Source organism: Bombus affinis, unplaced genomic scaffold (assembly GCF_024516045.1).
Source record: "Bombus affinis isolate iyBomAffi1 unplaced genomic scaffold, iyBomAffi1.2 ctg00000349.1, whole genome shotgun sequence".
NCBI classification, from domain to species: domain Eukaryota; kingdom Metazoa; phylum Arthropoda; class Insecta; order Hymenoptera; family Apidae; genus Bombus; species Bombus affinis.
Genome location: NW_026109027.1, coordinates 34,819 through 52,227, shown reverse-complemented (window position 1 = coordinate 52,227; position 17,409 = coordinate 34,819).

The following is a 17,409-nucleotide window of genomic DNA, read 5'->3' as shown; positions in this document are numbered from 1 at the left end:
TACTCCATAACGTTATACGTCATATAGTGATGCAATATAATGTTATAAGTTTATAACGTAATAGTATAAACGTTTATACATCATATAGTGATGCAATATAACGTTATACCTTATAACGTAATAGTATTATAACGTTATAAATCACATAGTGATGCAATATAACATTATACCTTATAACGTAATAGTATATAAGGTTATACTTCATTTAGTGATGCCAATATAACGGATATGTATTATAACGTAATAGTATATAACATTATACGTCACATAGTGATGCAATATAACATATACCTTATAACGCAATAGTATATAACGTTATACGTAACATAGTAATGCAATATGACGTGATACGTTGTAACGTAATGCTCCATAACGTTATTCGTCATATAGTAAGGCAATATATCGTATATACGTTATAACGTAACAGTATATGACGTTATCCGTCATATAGTCATGCAATATTTCGTTATACGTTGTAACGTAATGCACCGTAACGTTATGCGTCATATAGTAATGCAATATAACGTTATACGTTAAAACGTAATACTCCATAACGTTATACGTCATAGTGATGCAATATAACGTTATAAAGTTATAACGTAATAGGTGTAAACGTTATACATCACATAGTGATGCACTATAACGTTAAAGTGATATAGTGATGCAATATAACGTTATAAGTGGATATAGTTATGCAATATAACGTTATGCGTTATAACGGAATAAGTATAAATCGTTATACGATATAAGGTAATACTCTATAACGTTATACGTCATATAGTGGTGCAATATATCGTTATACCTTATAACGTAATTGTATACAACGTTATACGTCATATAGTTCTGCAGTACATCGTTATAGGCTATAACGTAATAGTATATAAGATTATACGTCATATAGTGACGCAGTATAACGTTATAGGTTGTAAAGTAATACTCCATAACGTTATACGGTCATATAGTAATGCAAAATAACGTTATACGTTGTAACAGTATATAACGTTATACGTCATATAGTGATGCAGTATAACGTTATAGGTAGTAACGTAATAGTATATAACGTTATAAGTCACATATTGATGAAATATATCGTTATCCGTTATAAAATAATAGTATATAACGTTATACGTCATATAGTGATGCAGTATAACGTTATAGGTTATAACGTAACAGTATATGACGTTTATACGTCATATAGTGGTGCAATATATTGTTATACCTTATAATGTAATAGTATATAAGGTTAAACTTCAATAGTGATGCAATATATCGTTATACCTTATTAACGTGATAGTATATAAGTTATGCTTCATATAGTGAGGCATTATATCGTTATACCTTATATGGTAATAGTACATAACTTTATACGTCATATAGTGACGCAGTATAACATTATAGGTTGTAACGTAATACTCCCATAACGTTATACGTCATAATATTAATGCAATATAACGTTATGCGTTATAACAGTATATGACGTTATACGTCATATAGTGATGCAGTATAACGTTATAGGTAATTACGTAATAGTAAATAACGTTGTACGTCACATGGTGATGAAATTTATTGTTATCTGTTATTACGTAATAGTATATAACGTTATTCGTCATATAGTGATGCAATATAACGATATGCATTATAACCGTAATAGTATATAACGTTATACGTCACATAGTGACGCAATATATCGTTATATGTTATAACGTAATAGTATATAAACGTTATACGTCATATAGTGATGCAGTAAAACGTTATAGGTTCTAACGCAATAGTATATAACGTTATACGTCACATAGTGATGCAATATAATCGTTATCTGTTATTACGTAATAGTATATTGACCGTTATTACGTCATATAGGGATGCTATATAACGTCGTAAGTGATATAGTGATGCTAAATAACGTTATGGCTTATAACGTAATAGTATATAACGTTATACGTCATATAGTGATGCAGTACATCGTTATAGGTTATAACGTAATAGTATATGACGCTATACGTAATATAGTGGTGCAGTATATCGTTATACCTTATAACGTAATAGTATACAACGTTATACGTCATATAGTGATGCAGTACATCGTTATAGGTTATAACGCAATAGTATATAACGTTATGCGTCACATAGTAGTGCAACATATCGTTATACGTTGTAACGTAAGGCTCCATAACGTTATGCGTCATAGAGTAATGCAATATACGTTATACGTTATAACGTAACAGTATATGACGTTATTCGTCATATAGTGATGCAACATGTAGTCATACGTTATAGCGTAATTCTCTATAACGTTATACGTTACAATGTAATAGTATATGACGTTATGCGTCATATAGTGATACAATATAACGTTATAAGTGATATAGTGATGCAGTATAACGTTATAAGTGATATTGTGATGCAATGTAACGTTTTGCGTTATAAAGTAATAGTATAAATCGTTATACGATATAAGGTAATACTCTATAACGCTATACGTTATAACGTAATAGTTCATAACGTTATACGTCATATAGCGATGCTATATAATGTTATAAGTGATATAGTGATGCAATATAACGTTATACATTATAACGTAATAGTATATAACGTTATACGTCATATAGTGATGCAATATAACGTTATAAGTTATAACGTAATAGTATAAACGTTATACCTCATATAGTGATGCAATATAACGTTATACCTTATAATGTAATAGTATATAAGGTTATACTTCATATAGTGATGCAATATATCGTTATACCTTATAACGTAATAGTATATAAGGTTATACTTCATATAGTGATGCATTATATCGTTATAGCTTATAACGTAATAGTATATAACGTTACACGTCATATAGTGACGCAGTATAACATTATAGGTTGTAACGTAATACTCCATAACGTTATACGTCATATAGTAATGCAATATAACGTTATAAGATAAAACGAAATACTCCATAACGTTATACGTCATATAGTGATGCAAGATAATGTTATAAGTTATAACGTAATAGTATAAACGTTATACATCATATAGTGATGCAATATAACGTTATAAGTGTTATAGTGATGCAATATAACGTTATACCTTATAACGTAATAGTATATAACGTTATACGTCATATAGAGATGCAGTATAACGTTATAGGTTATAACGCAATAGTATATAACGTTATGCGTCACATAGTAATGCAATATGTCGTTATACGTTGTAACGTAATGCTCCATAACGTTATGCGTCATATAGTAATGCAACATAACGTTATACGTTATAACGTAACAGTATATGACGTTATTCGTCATATAGTAATGCAACATGTAGTCATACGTTATAGCGGAATTCTCTATAACGTTATACGTTACAATGTAATAGTATATGACGTTATGCTTCATATAGAGATACAATATAACGTTATAAGTGATATAGTGATGCAATATAACGTTATAAGTGATATAGTGATGCAATGTAACGTTATGCGTTATAACGTAATAGTATAAATCGTTATACGATGTAAGGTAATACTCTATAACGCTATACGTTATAACGTAATAGTTCATAACGTTATACGTCATATAGCGATGCTATATAATGTTATAAGTGATATAGTGATGCAATATAACGTTATACATTATAACGTAATAGTATATAACGTTATACGTCATATAGTGATGCAGTACATAGTTATAGGTTATTACCTAATAGTATATGACGTTATACGTCATATAGTAATGCAATATAACGTTATACGATAAAACGTAATACTCCATAACGTTATACGTCATATAGTGATGCAATATAATGTTATAAGTTATTACGTAATAGTATAAAAGTTATACATCATATAGTGATGAAATATAACGTTATAAGTGATATAGTGATGCAATATAACGTTATACATTATAACGTAATAGTACATAACGTTATACGTCATATAGTGACGCAGTATAACATTATAGGTTGTAACGTAATACTCCATAACGTTATACATCATATAGTAATGCAACATAACGTTATACGATAAAACGTAATACTCCATAACGTTATACGTCATATAGTGATGCAATATAATGTTATAAGTTATAACGTAATAGTATAAACGTTATACATCATATAGTGATGCAATATAACGTTATACCTTATAACGTAATAGTATATAACGTTATAAATCACATAGTGATGCAATATAACATTATACCTTATAACGTAATAGTATATAAGGTTATACTTCATTTAGTGATGCAATATAACGATATGTATTATAACGTAATAGTATATAACATTATACGTCACATAGTGATGCAATATAACATTATACCTTATAACGCAATAGTATATAACGTTATACGTCATATACGATGCAATATGACGTTATGTGTTATAACGTAATAGTATATAACATTATACGTCACATAGTGATGCAATATATCCTTATACCTTATAACGCAATAGTATATAACGTTATACGTCATATAGTGATGCAATATAACGTTATGCATTATAACGTAATAGTATATAACGTTATACGTCACATAGTGATGCAATATAAAGTTATATGTTATAACGCAATAGTATATAACGTTATACGTCACATAGTCATGCAATATGTCGTTATACGTTGTAACGTAATGCTCCATAACGTTATGCGTCATATAGTAATGCAATATAACGTTATACGTTATAACGTAACAGTATATGACGTTATTCGTCATATAGTGATGCAATATGCAGTCATATGTTATAGCGTAATTCTCTATAACGTTATACGTTATTATGTTATAGTATATGACGTTATGCGTAATATAGTGATAAAATATATTGTTATAAGTGATATAGTGTTGCAATATAACGTTATACCTTAAAACGTAATAGTATATAACGTTATACGTCATATAGTGACGCAGTATAACATTATAGGTTGTAACGTAATACTCCATAACGATATACGTCATATATTAATGCAATATAACGTTATGCGTTATAACAGTATATGACGTTATACGTCATATAGTGATGCAGTATAACGTTATAGGTAATTACGTAATAGTAAATAACGTTGTACGTCACATAGTGATGAAATTTATTGTTATCTGTTATTACGTAATAGTATATAACGTTATTCGTCATATAGTGATGCAATATAACGATATGCATTATAACGTAATAGTATATAACGTTATACGTCACATAGTGACGCAATATATCGTTATATGTTATAACGTAATAGTATATAACGTTATACGTCATATAGTGATGCAGTAAAACGTTATAGGTTCTAACGCAATAGTATATAACGTTATACGTCACATAGTGATGCAATATATCGTTATCTGTTATTACGTAATAGTATATGACGTTATACGTCATATAGGGATGATATATAACGTCATAAGTGATATAGTGATGCTAAATAACGTTATGGCTTATAACGTAATAGTATATAACGTTATACGTCATATAGTGATGCAGTACATCGTTATAGGTTATAACGTAATAGTATATGACGCTATACGTAATATAGTGGTGCAGTATATCGTTATACCTTATAACGTAATAGTATACAACGTTATACGTCATATAGTGATGCAGTACATCGTTATAGGTTATAACGCAATAGTATATAACGTTATGCGTCACATAGTAGTGCAACATATCGTTATACGTTGTAACGTAAGGCTCCATAGCGTTATGCGTCATATAGTAATGCAATATAACGTTATACGTTATAACGTAACAGTATATGACGTTATTCGTCATATAGTGATGCAACATGTAGTCATACGTTATAGCGTAATTCTCTATAACGTTATACGTTACAATGTAATAGTATATGACGTTATGCGTCATATAGTGATACAATATAACGTTATAAGTGATATAGTGATGCAGTATAACGTTATAAGTGATATTGTGATGCAATGTAACGTTTTGCGTTATAAAGTAATAGTATAAATCGTTATACGATATAAGGTAATACTCTATAACGCTATACGTTATAACGTAATAGTTCATAACGTTATACGTCATATAGTGATGCAGTACATCGTTATAGGTTATAACCTAATAGTATATGACGTTATACGTCATATAGTGGTGCAATATATCGTTATACCTTATAACGTAATACTATATAAGGTTATACTTCATATAGTGATGCAATATATCGTTATACCTTATAATGTAATAGTATATAAGGCTATACTTCATATAGTGATGCAATATACCGTTATACCTTATAACGTAATACTATATAAGGTTATACTTCATATAGTGTTGCATTATATCGTTATACCTTATAACGTAATAGTATATAACGTTATACGTCATATAGTGACGCAGAATAACATTATAGGTTGTAACGTAATACTCTATAACGTTATACGTCATATAGTGATGCAATATAACGTTATAAGTTATAACGTAATAGTATAAACGTTATACATCATATAGTGATGCAATATAACGTTATACCTTATAATGTAATAGTATATAAGGTTATACTTCATATAGTGATGCAATATAACGTTATGCATTATAACGTAATAGTATATAACGTTATACGTCACATAGTGATGCAATATAAAGTTATATGTTATAACGCAATAGTATATAACGTTATACGTCACATAGTCATGCAATATGTCGTTATACGTTGTAACGTAATGCTCCATAACGTTATGCGTCATATAGTAATGCAATATAACGTTATACGTTATAACGTAACAGTATATGACGTTATTCGTCATATAGTGATGCAATATGCAGTCATATGTTATAGCGTAATTCTCTATAACGTTATACGTTATTATGTTATAGTATATGACGTTATGCTTCATATAGTGATACAATATAACGTTATAAGTGATATAGTGATGCAATATAACGTTATAAGTGATATAGTGATGCAATGTAACGTTATGCGTTATAACGTAATAGTATAAATCGTTATACGATGTAAGGTAATACTCTATAACGCTATACGTTATAACGTAATAGTTCATAACGTTATACGTCATATAGCGATGCTATATAATGTTATAAGTGATATAGTGATGCAATATAACGTTATACATTATAACGTAATAGTATATAACGTTATACGTCATATAGTGATGCAGTACATAGTTATAGGTTATTACCTAATAGTATATGACGTTATACGTCATATAGTAATGCAATATAACGTTATACGATAAAACGTAATACTCCATAACGTTATACGTCATATAGTGATGCAATATAATGTTATAAGTTATTACGTAATAGTATAAACGTTATACATCATATAGTGATGAAATATAACGTTATAAGTGATATAGTGATGCAATATAACGTTATACATTATAACGTAATAGTACATAACGTTATACGTCATATAGTGACGCAGTATAACATTATAGGTTGTAACGTAATACTCCATAACGTTATACATCATATAGTAATGCAACATAACGTTATACGATAAAACGTAATACTCCATAACGTTATACGTCATATAGTGATGCAATATAATGTTATAAGTTATAACGTAATAGTATAAACGTTATACATCATATAGTGATGCAATATAACGTTATACCTTATAACGTAATAGTATATAACGTTATAAATCACATAGTGATGCAATATAACATTATACCTTATAACGTAATAGTATATAAGGTTATACTTCATTTAGTGATGCAATATAACGATATGTATTATAACGTAATAGTATATAACATTATACGTCACATAGTGATGCAATATAACATTATACCTTATAACGCAATAGTATATAACGTTATACGTCATATACGATGCAATATGACGTTATGTGTTATAACGTAATAGTATATAACATTATACGTCACATAGTGATGCAATATATCCTTATACCTTATAACGCAATAGTATATAACGTTATACGTCATATAGTGACGCAGTATAACGTTATAGGTTGTAACGTAATACTCCATAACGTTATACGTCATACAGTAATGCAATATAACGTTATACGTTATAACAGTATATGACGTTATACGTCATACAGTGATTCAGTATAACTTTATGGGTAATAACGTAATAGTATATAATGTTATACGTCACATAGTGATGAAATATATCTTTATCCGTTATAAGGTAATAGTATATAACGTTATACGTCATATAGTGATGCAATATAACGTTATGCATTATAACGTAATAGTATATAACGTTATACGTCACATAGTGATGCAATATAAAGTTATATGTTATAACGCAATAGTATATAACGTTATACGTCACATAGTCATGCAATATGTCGTTATACGTTGTAACGTAATGCTCCATAACGTTATGCGTCATATAGTAATGCAATATAACGTTATACGTTATAACGTAACAGTATATGACGTTATTCGTCATATAGTGATGCAATATGCAGTCATATGTTATAGCGTAATTCTCTATAACGTTATACGTTATTATGTTATAGTATATGACGTTATGCGTAATATAGTGATAAAATATATTGTTATAAGTGATATAGTGTTGCAATATAACGTTATACCTTAAAACGTAATAGTATATAACGTTATACGTCATATAGTGATGCAATATATCGTTATACGTTGTAACGTAATAACGTTAATAACGTTATATTATCCATAACGTTGTACGTCATATAGTAATGCAATATAACGTTATATGTTAAAACGTAATACTCCATAACGTTATACGTCATATAGTGATGCAATATAACGTTATAAGTTATAACGTAATAGTATAAAAGTTATACATCATATAGTGATGCAACATAACGTTATAAGTGATATAGTGATGCAATATAACGTTATAAGTGATATAGTGATGCTACATAACGTCATACCTTATAACGTAATAGTATATAACGTTGTGCGTCACATAGTGACGCAGTATAACGTTATATGTTCCAACGCAATAGTATATAACGTTATACGTCACATAATCATGCAATATGTCGTTATACGTTGCAACGTAATGCTCCATAACTTTATGCGTCATATAGTAATGCAATATAAGGTTATACGTTATAACGTAACAGTATATGACGTTATTCGTCATATAGTGATGCAACATGTAGTCATACGTTATAGCGTAATTCTCTATAACGTTATACGTTATAATGTAATAGTATATGACCTTATGCGTCATATAGTGATACAATATAACGTTATAAGTGATATAGTGATGCAATATAACGTTATAAGTCATATAGTGATGCAATATAACGTTATGGGTTATAACGTAATAGTTTAAATCGTTATACGATATAAGGTAATACTCTATAACGCTATACGTTATAACGTAATAGTTCATAACGTTATACGTCATATAGGGATGCTATATAACGTTATAAGTGATATAGTGATGCAATATAACGTTATACATTATAACGTAATAGTATATAACGTTATACGTCATATAGTGATGCAGTACATCGTTATTGGTTATAAGCTAATAGTATATGACGTTATACGTCATATAGTGGTGCAATATATCGTTATACCTTATAACGTAATACTATATAAGGTTATACTTCATATAGTGATGCAATATATCGTTATACCTTATAATGTAATAGTATATAAGGTTGTACTTCATATAGTGATGCAATATACCGTTATACCTTATAACGTAATACTATATAAGGTTATACTTCATATAGTGATGCATTATATCGTTATACCTTATAACGTCATAGTATATAACGTTATACGTCATATAGTGACGCAGAATAACATTATAGGTTGTAACGTAATACTCTATAACGTTATACGTCATATAGTGATGCAATATAACGTTATAAGTTATAACGTAATAGTATAAACGTTATACATCATAGGGTGATGCATTATAACGTTATACCTTATAATGTAATAGTATATAAGGTTATACTTCATATAGTGATGCAATATATCGTTATACCTTATAACGTAATACTATATAAGGTTATACTTCACATAGTGATGGAATATATAGTTATACCTTATAACGTAATACTCCATAACGTTATACGTTATATAGTAATGCAATATAACGTTATACGTCACATAGTGATGTAATATACCGTTATACATTATAACGTAATAGTATATAATGTTATACGTCTTACAATGATGCAATATAACGCTATACATAATAACGTAATAGTTCATAACGTTATACGTCAAATAGGGATGCAGTACAACGTTATAGGTTATAACGTAATAGTATATGACATTATACGTCACATAGTGATGCAGTACAACGATATAGGTTATAACGTAATAGTATATGATATTATACGTCATATAGTGGTGCAATATAACGTTATAAGTGCCATAGTAGTGCAATATAACGTTATGCCTTATAACCTAATAGTATATAACGTTATACGTCATATAGTGATGCAATATAACGTTATGCATTATAGCGTAAAAGTATATAACGTTATACGTCACATAGAGATGCAATATATCGTTATACCTTATATCGTAAAAGTATATAACGTTATACGTCACATGGTAATGCAATATGTCGTTTTACGATGTAACGTAGTGCTCCATAACGTTATACGTCATATAGTAATGCAATATAACGTTATGCGTTATAACGTAACAGTATATGACGTTATTCGTCATATAGTGATGCAATATGTAGTCATACGTTATAGCGCAATACTCTATAACGTTATACGTTATAATGTAATAGTATATGACGTTATGAGTCATATAGTGATGCAATATAACGTTATAAGTGATATAGTGATGCAATATGACGTTATAAGTGATATAGTGATGCAATATAACGTTATGCGTTATAACGTACTAGTATATAACGATATAATTCATATAGTGATGCAATATAACGTTATATGTGATATAGTGATGCAATATAACGTTATAAGTGATATAGTGATGCAATATAACGTTATAAGTGATATAGTGATGCAATATAACGTTATGCGTTATAACGTAATAGTATAAATCGTTATACGATATAAGGTAATACTCTATAACGTTATACCTTATAACGTAATAGTATATAACGTTATACGTCATATAGTGGTGCAGTACAACGTTATATGTTATAACTTAATAGTATATGACGTCATCCGTCATATAGTGGTGCAATATATCGTTATACCTAATAACGTAATAGTATATAAGGTTATACTTCATATAGTGATGCAATATATTGTTATACCTTATAACGTAATAGTATATAACGTTATACATCATATAGTGATGCAGTACATCGTTATAGGTTATAACGTAATAGTATATAACGTTATACGTCATATAGTGGTGCAGTACGTCGTTATAGGTTATAACGTAATAGTATATGACGTTTACGTCATATAGTGGTGCAGTTTAACGTTATAGGTTATAACGCAATAGTATATAACGTTATTCGTCACATAGTGATGCAATATATCGTTATGCGTTATAACGTAATAGCATATAACGTTATTCGTCACATAGTGATGCAATATATCGTTATACGTTGTAACGTAATACTCCATTACGTTATACGTCATATAGTAATGCATTATAACGTTATACGTTAAAACGTAATACTCCATATCGTTATACGTCATATGGTAATGCAATATGTCGTTATACGTTGTAACGTAATGCTCCATAACGTTATGCGTCATATAGTAATGCAATATAACGTTATACATTATAAAGTAATAGTATATAACGTTATACGTCACATAGTGATGCAATATATCGTTATACGTTGTAACGTAATAGTATATAACGTTATACGTCATATAGTGATGCAGTTTAACGTTATACGTTAAAACGTAATACTCCATATCGTTATACGTCATATAGTAATGCAATATGTCGTTATACGTTGTAACGTAATGCTCCATAACGTTATACGTCATATAGTAATGCAATATAACGTTATACATTATAAAGTAATAGTATATAACGTTATACGTCACATAGTGACGCAATATATCGTTATATGTTATAACGTAATAGTATATAACGTTATACGTCATATAGTGATGCAGTAAAACGTTATAGGTTCTAACGCAATAGTATATAACGTTATACGTCAAATAGTGATGCAATATATCGTTATCTGTTATTACGTAATAGTATATGACGTTATACGTCATATAGGGATGCTATATAACGTCATAAGTGATATAGTGACGCTAAATAACGTTATGGCTTATAGCGTAATAGTATATAACGTTATACGTCATATAGTGATGCAGTACATCGTTATAGGTTATAACGTAATAGTATATAAGGTTATACTTCCTGTAGTGGTGCAATATATCGTTATACCTTATAACGTAATAGTATACAACGTTATACGTCATATAGTGATGCAGTACATCGTTATATGCTATAACGTAATAGTATATGACGTTATACGTCATATAGTGGTGCAATATATCGTTATACCTTATAACGTAATAGTATACAACGTTATACGTCATATAGTGGTGCAATATAACGTTATGCATTATAACGTAGTAGTTTGTAACGTTATACGTCACATAGTAATGCGATATGTCGATATACGTTGTAAGGTAATGCTACATATCGTTATTCGTCATATAGTAATGCAACATAACGTTATACGTAATAACGTAACAGTATATGACGTTATTAGTCATATAGTGATGCAATATGTAGTCATACGTTATAGCGTAATACTCTATTACGTTATACGTTATAATGTAATAGTATATGACGTTATGCGTCATATAGTGATACAATATAACGTTATAAGTGATATCGTGGTGTAATATAACGTTTTACCTTATAACGTAATAGTATATAACGTTATACATCATATAGTGATGCAGTACATCGTTATAGGTTATAACGTAATAGTATATAACGTTATACGTCATATAGTGGTGCAGTACGTCGTTATAGGTTATAACGTAATAGTATATGACGTTTACGTCATATAGTGGTGCAGTTTAACGTTATAGGTTATAACGGAATAGTATATAACGTTATTCGTCACATAGTGATGCAATATATCGTTATGCGTTATAACGTAATAGCATATAACGTTAATCGTCACATAGTGATGCAATATATCGTTATACGTTTTAACGTAATACTCCATTACGTTATACGTCATATAGTAATGCATTATAACGTTATACGTTAAAACGTAATACTCCATATCGTTATACGTCATATAGTAATGCAATATGTCGTTATACGTTGTAACGTAATGCTCCATAACGTTATGCGTCATATAGTAATGCAATATAACGTTATACATTATAAAGTAATAGTATATAACGTTATACGTCACATAGTGATGCAATATATCGTTGTCTGTTATTACGTAATAGTATATGACGTTATACGTCATATAGGGATGCTATATAACGTCATAAGTGATATAGTGATGCTAAATAACGTTATGGCTTATAGCGTAATAGTATATAACGTTATACGTCATATAGTGATGCAGTACATCGTTATAGGTAATAACGTAATAGTATATGACGCTATACGTAATATAGTGGTGCAGTATATCGTTATACCTTATAACGTAATAGTATACAACGTTATACGTCATATAGTGATGCAGTACATCGTTATATGTTATAACGTAATAGTATATGACGTTATACGTCATATAGTGGTGCAATATATCGTTATAACTTATAACGTAATAATATATAAGGTTATACTTCATGTAGTGGTGCAATATATCGTTATACCTTATAACGTAATAGTATACAACGTTATACGTCATATAGTGATGCAGTACATCGTTATAGGTTATAACGCAATAGTATATAACGTTATGCGTCACATAGTAGTGCAACATATCGTTATACGTTGTAACGTAATGCTCCATAACGTTATGCGTCATATAGTAATGCAATATAACGTTATACGTTATAACGTAACAGTATATGACGTTATTCGTCATATAGTGATGCAACATGTAGTCATACGTTATAGCGTAATTCTCTATAACGTTATACGTTACAATGTAATAGTATATGACGTTATGCGTCATATAGTGATACAATATAACGTTATAAGTGATATAGTGATGCAATATAACGTTATAAGTGATATTGTGATGCAATGTAACGTTATGCGTTATAACGTAATAGTATAAATCGTTATACGATATAAGGTAATACTCTATAACGCTATACGTTATAACGTAATAGTTCATAACGTTATACGTCATATAGCGATGCTATATAATGTTATAAGTGATATAGTGATGCAATATAACGTTATGCGTTATAACGTAATAGTTCATAACGTTATACGTCATATAGTGATGCAGTATAACGTTATAGGTAACAACGTAATAGTTTATAACGTTATACGTCACATAGTGATGAAATATATCGTTATCCGTTATAACGTAGTAGTATATAACGTTATACGTCATATAGTGGTGCAATATAACGTTATGCATTATAACGTAGTAGTTTGTAACGTTATACGTCACATAGTAATGCAATATGTCGTTATACGTTGTAAGGTAATGCTACATATCGTTATTCGTCATATAGTAATGCAACATAACGTTATACGTAATAACGTAACAGTATATGACGTTATTAGTCATATAGTGATGCAATATGTAGTCATACGTTATAGCGTAATACTCTATTACGTTATACGTTATAATGTAATAGTATATGACGTTATGCGTCATATAGTGATACAATATAACGTTATAAGTGATATCGTGGTGTAATATAACGTTTTACCTTATAACGTAATAGTATATAACGTTATACATCATATAGTGATGCAGTACATCGTTATATGTTATAACGTAATAGTATATAACGTTATACGTCATATAGTGGTGCAGTACGTCGTTATAGGTTATAACGTAATAGTATATGACGTTTACGTCATATAGTGGTGCAGTTTAACGTTATAGGTTATAACGGAATAGTATATAACGTTATTCGTCACATAGTGATGCAATATATCGTTATGCGTTATAACGTAATAGCATATAACGTTAATCGTCACATAGTGATGCAATATATCGTTATACGTTGTAACGTAATACTCCATTACGTTATACGTCATATAGTAATGCATTATAACGTTATACGTTAAAACGTAATACTCCATGTCGTTATACGTCATATAGTAATGCAATATGTCGTTATACGTTGTAACGTAATGCTCCATAACGTTATGCGTCATATAGTAATGCAATATAACGTTATACATTATAAAGTAATAGTATATAACGTTATACGTCACATAGTGATGCAATATATCGTTGTCTGTTATTACGTAATAGTATATGACGTTATACGTCATATAGGGATGCTATATAACGTCATAAGTGATATAGTGATGCTAAATAACGTTATGGCTTATAGCGTAATAGTATATAACGTTATACGTCATATAGTGATGCAGTACATCGTTATAGGTAATAACGTAATAGTATATGACGCTATACGTAATATAGTGGTGCAGTATATCGTTATACCTTATAACGTAATAGTATACAACGTTATACGTCATATAGTGATGCAGTACATCGTTATATGCTATAACGTAATAGTATATGACGTTATACGTCATATAGTGGTGCAATATATCGTTATAACTTATAACGTAATAGTATATAAGGTTATACTTCATGTAGTGGTGCAATATATCGTTATACCTTATAACGTAATAGTATACAACGTTATACGTCATATAGTGATGCAGTACATCGTTATAGGTTATAACCTAATAGTATATGACGTGATACGTCATATAGTGGTGCAATATATCGTTATACCTTATAACGTAATACTATATAAGGTTGTACTTCATATAGTGATGCAATATATCGTTATACCTTATAATGTAATAGTATATAAGGTTATACTTCATATAGTGATGCAATATACCGTTATACCTTATAACGTAATACTATATAAGGTTATACTTCATATAGTGATGCATTATATCGTTATACCTTATAACGTCATAGTATATAACGTTATACGTCATATAGTGACGCAGAATAACATTATAGGTTGTAACGTAATACTGTATATCGTTATACGTCATATAGTGATGCAATATAACGTTATAAGTTATAACGTAATAGTATAAACGTTATACATCATATAGTGATGCAATATAACGTTATACCTTATAATGTAATAGTATATAAGGTTATACTTCATATAGTGATGCAATATATCGTTATACCTTATAACGTAATAGTATATAAGGTTATACTTCATATAGTGATGCATTATATCGTTATAGCTTATAACGTAATAGTATATAACGTTATACGTCATATAGTGACGCAGTATAACATTATAGGTTGTAACGTAATACTCCATAACGTTATACGTCATATAGTAATGCAATATAACGTTATACGATAAAACGAAATACTCCATAACGTTATACGTCATATAGTGATGCAATATAATGTTATAAGTTATAACGTAATAGTATAAACGTTATACATCATATAGTGATGCAATATAACGTTATAAGTGATATAGTGATGCAACATGACGTTATAAGTGATATAGTGATGCAATATAACGTTATACCTTATAACGTAATAGTATATAACGTTATACGTCATATAGTGATGCAGTATAACGTTATAGGTTATAAAGCAATAGTATATAACGTTATGCGTCACATAGTGATGCAATATGTCGTTATACGTTGTAACGTAATGCTCCATAACGTTATGCGTCATATAGTAATGCAATATAACGTTATACGTTATAACGTAACAGTATATGACGTTATTCGTCATATAGTGATGCAACATGTAGTCATACGTTATAGCGTAATTCTCTATAACGTTATACGTTACAATGTAATAGTATATGACGTTATGCGTCATATAGTGATACAATATAACGTTATAAGTGATATAGTGATGCAATATAACGTTATAAGTGATATTGTGATGCAATGTAACGTTATGCGTTATAACGTAATAGTATAAATCGTTATACGATATAAGGTAATACTCTATAACGCTATACGTTATAACGTAATAGTTCATAACGTTATACGTCATATAGCGATGCTATATAATGTTATAAGTGATATAGTGATGCAATATAACGTTATACATTATAACGTAATAGTATATAACGTTATACGTCATATAGTGATGCAGTACATCGTTATAGGTTATAACCTAATAGTATATGACGTTATACGTCATATAGTGGTGCAATATATCGTTATACCTTATAACGTAATACTATATAAGGTTATACATCATATAGTGATGCAATATACCGTTATACCTTATAACGTAATACTATATAAGGTTATACTTCATATAGTGATGCATTATATCGTTATACCTTATAACGTCATAGTATATAACGTTATACGTCATATAGTGACGCAGAATAACATTATAGGTTGTAACGTAATACTGTATATCGTT